We start from the raw sequence: 6643 nt of genomic DNA, 5'->3' as shown, positions 1-6643 counted from the left end.
AGGAAATCCACAACTCGGCTTGAAAGGTAGTGTAGTAAACATACCAATTGAAATAAATGATGTGCTAAATGTATTGCTGAGAAATTTCGATCAGATGGCGACATTACAGCTAAAGTTAAAAAGGCATTTTGATCACAAGAGCATCTATATGTTTGAAACGATTCGTACTGCTGTTGTCTGCGAAACTCTAAAACATGTGATTGGAACTCCACTTTACAAGGAACACGATATTCAGATTGAGAGAAAAATATTTGCATCAGTTTCAAAGCAAGTACAATGAAAAAATTAATTTCATAGTAGATAATTCTGATATTAATGATGACATAGCATTATGTAATCGTCAAAATGATTTAAGTCTTTCACATGATGTAGATTTTGATTCACATTTTAAATTAGAGGCAGAATTAGATGAAGAAGTTATGTTAGTTGATAGAAATGAAGAGATAGTTAACAATGTTAGAATTATAGCTCCAGCACAAGGAGAAACTCCTGTACCTTGGCATGCAGTAGAAGATACAGACGGATTGTGTTTTCCTAAGATATTTGGTGGTTACAAAATGAATATTCCTGCTTTTATTTCGTATGGAGATCGGGCAAAATCAGAGATTAAACGCTGGGATCGAAGGTCATGTATACCTACTAGGGTTCCTTTTATAGCTAAGAAGAAATTAGAAAAATCCTGCATAACTAGTTTAAATATTTGACTGAGAAACACAAAGAGAACCGCAGATGTACGAGTTAAAATATTCTGGATATTTCATTTTTAGACTATATAATTAAGTTAGACCAGTGTCATAAAACTTTAAAACAAATTAGATCTTCGCCTTCGTGTTGGGAATCAAAGAAACGTGACCTATAATGGCAATGATCAGGCAATTAGGCAAACCTACACTTTTCTTAACAGTATCGGCAGGTGAAAAGATTTGACTAGAATTATTACAGTGTTTAAGTACATTAAATATGAACAAAACAATTTCGATTGAAGAAGCATTACATTTAGATGACGCAGAAAAATCAGAATTAGTTACGCGAGATCCAGTAACCTGTGCGCGGTACTTCGATTACAAAGCAAATAAATTAATATTACTTTTAAAGCGGGATAACAGTGTTTTTGATGAATATTTAATTGAAGATAGTTATGAACGGGTAGAGTTTCAAGTACGTGGATCTCCGCATGAGCACACTTTTCTTTGGATTAAAGATGCGCCTATATATGATCCAACCAACTAAGAAAGCATTCAATTTATAAATAGATTTATAACTTGTAAATATGATGAAAATGATATTTTTATGGTAATTCAACGTCATAGACATACTCATACATGTTACAAAGGTACAAAAAGTAAAAAACAGTAAAATGAAATGTCGATTTAATTTTCCACAGGCTGTTATGAATAAGACAATACAGTGATTTCGTGTCGGTTGCCCCTGGGTATGGTAAGTGCAGCTTTGTAGTGATTAGAAAGAAGAAAAACAATTTTTTAATTGAAAGGAGCTTAGTTTTTAATAATTAGAATTTTCACGATAGGTCGCCTAAGAATTGTAAGTTACTGCCAAAAAGTAAAAATACCTGTTTTTGTTTTTTAGGCTTCTGATCTTAGAGGATCTCAGTCAGATGAATGAATTTATCATAATTAAGAGATATAGAAAACGTCTTTCGTTGGATACTTTATAGACAGGTTCTTGTGCGCTTTATAGATGAAAGTTTGACTTTTGCCTAATTTGTCGACTAAACTTCAATTTCGATCGAGATATACACTAAAGGACGGATATATGTATCTCCTAGCCCTCTTTTCTGTTGCTTACTGCCAAATTTTTGAGAGAAATGGAGGCTTTTGAGAGGCTGAATAATAGTTTAAGAGTTTAATAGTTAATAATAATAATAGTTTGAGAAGCTGAATACCATAAAGATAACATACGCTTACAAATATTCACATGGTTTCTAGGTTCGAATGCAAAACCCAGGCTATGCCAGCAGTCCTCTCTATTGATATGTCAAAAGGATGTTGTAAACTACATATTATTCACATTTTCTTGGTTAAGTTGTAACCCGCCTGAAGTGACGGGTTACAACTTAAGCAAATATACTTGTTGAATCTTAAATTTGTGTTTATGTATAAATTGGTTAAAATTAGGACGATAACTCTCCGATGATTAAGAAGTAATTACATATATTCCCATTTATTAATAGTTAAAGAAGAACATTTGTAACATAAACAGTTCGTTTACATTCGCTCTTTGTTTTGCGTCTCTTTCTTGGTCTCTCAAAAGATGTTAGGCGTTAAAAGTCTGGGCTAGTAACGGACACCTTTTTCTTTTTAGTACAATGCAGTTACCGTCTGATCTCAAGAAAAAATGCAACTTTTGTTAACTTTGCCCTCACTCCTGAAGTATGGGAGCATTAGCATTACTTTCAGTTACCTAACGTAAAATCTTAAAGAAAACAGTTTTAATAAATTAAAAAAGAAAGTTAGAGAAGCATACTAGAATCAATGCCCAGGCTACGCGAAAACGTACAGAAATGCTTTAAGTATATCAAAAGATTTAAAGAAGTAAAGGGAATGTATATAGAAAGGTAATTCAAAATACTTAAATTAAACACAAAATTGCCTTTGTATATGTAGGGAAAACTTTTATGTAAGAGGTTGTAGACACATTAGGAGATTTTTTGAAAGCAGGAGAGATGAAAAATGAGCAGTGCCCTCGCCAAGACTCGAACCACGGACCTCTCGAATGCTTGTCGAGCGTGCTGACCACTACACCACGAAGGCACGCTGAGAAGGCGGGAGAAATACCTTATATACTCCATCTTTTAAAGGGCGACTGGGGATTAGGGGACCTAATCGCCAAATCGTGGTGGTGAAGAATCATCATCCACCACCTTTTAGTTCGGGCGCCACTGTAGAGACATTAGGCTATTTTGAAGCAGAAGATGTGAAAAATGAGCAATGCTCCTCCCCGGACTCGAACGACGGACCTCTCGAATACGCTTCGAGCGTGCTGACCAGAACACCACGAAAACATGCTAAGAACGCGGGAGCTATACGTTATAAGGTTAGCACAAGTAAATTGGAAAATCTGTGGCTCCAATGCCAGAGAGGAAGCAGCTGATTTTTAATGCTCTTTATTGAACATATGACAGTGACACCAGAACTAAAATGTGGTGGACGATAACTTTTCACATGTGTGTACAGTTATGTTCTTTTAGGGTGTATAAAATGGAGACCGCTGCTGAAGACATAGTGAATTCTCGCTATGTCTTGAAAAACATATGACTGCCGACAGGTTTATATTTTATATTTTGTTATTTTAACTGAACTTAACAGAACATGCACACACTCGGTGCTCATAAATTAACCACTACTTATGGGCAAGTAACTTAAATACAAAATAGTATGTACTATTCCAAATTTCAACTGAATGACTGTCTCCTACTTCACAAGCCTAAACTAACAATTGAATCTAAAACTATGTGACTAGCTCAAATATTCAGCTACAGAGCTACTTGCAAAAATGCGGTATAAATTTCGCTCGCTGCATGAACCCGGTCTACTTATAACTAACTTTTCTACTATGATCTCTTCAATTCTACTATATAAATACTACACGCTGGCCAGTGAATTAGAAACCCAAGATCAGTACTTTATTGGACCACATTTACTACGGATAACTGCTCTGGTTCGCTTGGGCATCGAGTCTACGTACTTCGGGAGTGCATTTATATCCAGAAAATACCATGCATTGGCTATGCAGATTTTTAGATCTTGTAAATCAGATGAAAGAAGAAAGTGCTGCGGATACGTCTTTCCACCATATTCAGACGTTTTCTCTGCGGCTAAAATCCGAGCTATGCGGTGACCAGGAAAGGTGTTGGAAGTTAGACTGATGTTTAGCGAACCAATTTTGAACACTTCTGACACGATGTCTAATTGCATTATTTTCCATGAAATATCCGTCGACATCAGTATAAAAATGCAACTTTGCTGGATACGCTCGATCTGCTAGTATATCTAGGTATCTCACGGCTGTTTGTTTAACCTCGAGGAACACCAGGGCACTACTTCCATGACAGCAGGACATGCCCCATAACATGATACTCCCACCAGACCTTTGCCCAGTGCGAGTAATTGAGGCAAGATGGATTCATGGCTTCAAGGGATTTTCTCCAAATTCTAGGTCTTCCATCAGTGCAAAATAAGGTGTAACGTAATTCATCCGATCCCATTACCTGTTTCCAATCCTCAGACGTGCAGTGTGTTCTTTCCTGACACCACTGCAAACGAAATCTTACCTTACGGGCTCAAATGAGGATTTTTTTTCACAGGCCCCTGACTATGCATTCCTATCCTCTGCAATTCTTTGCCCATGATTCGAGCTGAAATCTGTTGGGAAGAGCCTTGTTTGACGGTCTGTGTCAGTTAAAACACAAGAGTCCCCATTATACCGTACAATTCGTCGAAGACTACGCCAATGACTCTCTTGGAAAACTCTTGGTCGAACTGCACGTACGTCTTCTAGAGAAGGACTGTGGGTTCTGATTCCAACAACTTTTAAAAACCTTTGATATGGTTGCTTTTGAGAACCCAGTGAGATTTGCTGTCTTCGGAATTGAGGCCCCAGCTAAACGGGCACCAATAATAAGCTCTTTTTAAAATGGTGAAAGATCTGTCATTTTTCCCATTTTCTTCATTCATCTTGAAAAACACCTAATTTATACTAGCATTCTAATCACGTGTAACCCACATTATAAAACTATTTGCATGCTTCATCCTTAGCACGCATTCAAATGAAAATTTCAAAGGTTTATAATTCATTGGTAAGTGTGTTTATTTCCGAACGCATTGAGATTTTGCATATACGTCATTTAAATTTGTATTCTGGAAGGAAATTGAAATCAGAGAGGAATGGAAAGCTTCTTAAAATAAAAATGATTGCTTAGTACAAAATAAGGCCTTAATATATATTTCACCAGTCTTTCATTGAGGACAATGTGAGAAATTACCGTACATCCTTCAGAGCATATTCAAATAATGAAATTTGTAGCATATCTATCTAGTGACGCGGAAAATTTGTCATTCAAATCCCAATGAAGGCCCACCAGCGGCCGAGCGGTAAAAGCCAAGGAACACTCATAGTTCGTATCCGGGGCTCGAGTTCTGGCGAACCGGCTGGCTTCATGGGTTTTTTTATTGGTTTTTCCCATGAGTAACTTGGATACAAGCCAGTTTCCCTTAAAAGTCCTTCACGGGACATCCCTCTTTTTCCATGTAGCGCCAAATGGTGCTGCACATAATTAAAAATATCCGAGTGAGGGTACAAATGCGTTTTTACACTTTCTTATTTAAAAAATTCTAGAATATAGATAGTAGGCCTGCGTAAGACTACTAATCTTAAGTAAGAGATAAACTTTTGCCTAAGACAATTCAATAAGCCCGAAATGATCATTTACGTCAATCGGAATCATTCCCTTCAAACCTTTCTTTTTTTTTCTGTATCAAAACTTGATATCTGGAAAAGAATAGCAATTTAGTGGGTATATAAGTAAAAACTTTTAGTGCATAATTCGTAATATTTATTATACTTATTACAGGCAGCATGAAAGAAGTGAGAGAGAAATCTGGAGGGGTTTCATGTTCAGAAATTGATAGACACTTACTAAGTCATCAGCTTGACCAGATAAATTCTTGAAAGATATGAGAGCAAATGAATTAATCAGCTTTCAGCGTCTACGTTTACAAGTAAAGTAGATCTGTTGTTTGAACAGATAAACGAAGTGAAATTGAGCAGATAAATTCAATGAACGATATTACAGGACACGAAGTAATCAGTTTTTAACATTTAAGTTTTCAGTGCAAGCAGATAAATCGATCAACCGAATAGATAATGCAATATGTTTGAGTAGATAAATTCAAAACCAAATTTTATAAATCAATAATTCTTAAATCAGAGTACGGAAAATTTATTATTTTTATGTATAAATTGGTGTTAAACTTAAATTAGCGTTAACCGTACTCACTCATTTGTGAACTGAAATTATAATCTCAAGCTTATTTCATACAGAAATGCTTTTGAACCAAGTCCCAGAGGACTAGACTGACTTGATTCACTTTCTTCGAGATGCGAATCGAGTATAAATCCGTCCAAAGGGAGCTGCTATTCAATGGACGGTTCAAGATATACTTAAGTCTCCGCACACTGTAAATACCAGTCGTAAAAATCATAATGACTTTGAGGCTATACATTTTTTTCACTGCTTTTTTTCATTCCACTTTTATTTTAGAATTTCTTTGGTAATAGCGAATCACATAAAGAACTCACTTCTAGAAAAGAAAGAACCATAACTGTTATTTTGTACTCAAGAAGCGCACACCCTGGATAGCGGAAGACTGGCGTGCCCATGACTTAGTTGGCCTGTAAGCTGGGCTCTTTTAATCGGTTCGGGATCGTTTCTCCCGGCTATTTTTACTTCTCCGGCAGTCTCGTTAGGGATAATTTCAGAATCCAGAATAAAACGATTGAATGGTAGTATTGAACGTCCTTTTTTGGAAGGGTTACGATGAATTGAGTTTTAAAGGTCTTCGATTTTAGTGAGCTGTAAGGAGTGAAATTAATTTTGTTCTCAGAAAAGCCAGAGAAAATGGAT

General features: G+C 36.2%; 1 non-coding gene across 1 annotated transcript; it reads right to left on the bottom strand.

Annotated features, from left to right (window-relative positions):
- Positions 1 to 2698: 2698 nt before the first annotated feature.
- Positions 2699 to 2771, bottom strand: TRNAA-AGC (transfer RNA alanine (anticodon AGC)). Its single transcript has one exon. It is a non-coding gene; the product is annotated as a tRNA-Ala (tRNA).
- Between the last annotated feature and the right edge of the window lie 3872 nt (positions 2772 to 6643).

Source organism: Stegodyphus dumicola, chromosome 3 (genome assembly GCF_044657685.1).
Source record: "Stegodyphus dumicola isolate Sdum_Otavi_A_Nest chromosome 3, ASM4465768v1".
Classification (NCBI taxonomy): domain Eukaryota; kingdom Metazoa; phylum Arthropoda; class Arachnida; order Araneae; family Eresidae; genus Stegodyphus; species Stegodyphus dumicola.
This window is presented reverse-complemented; position numbering and strand designations above follow the sequence as displayed.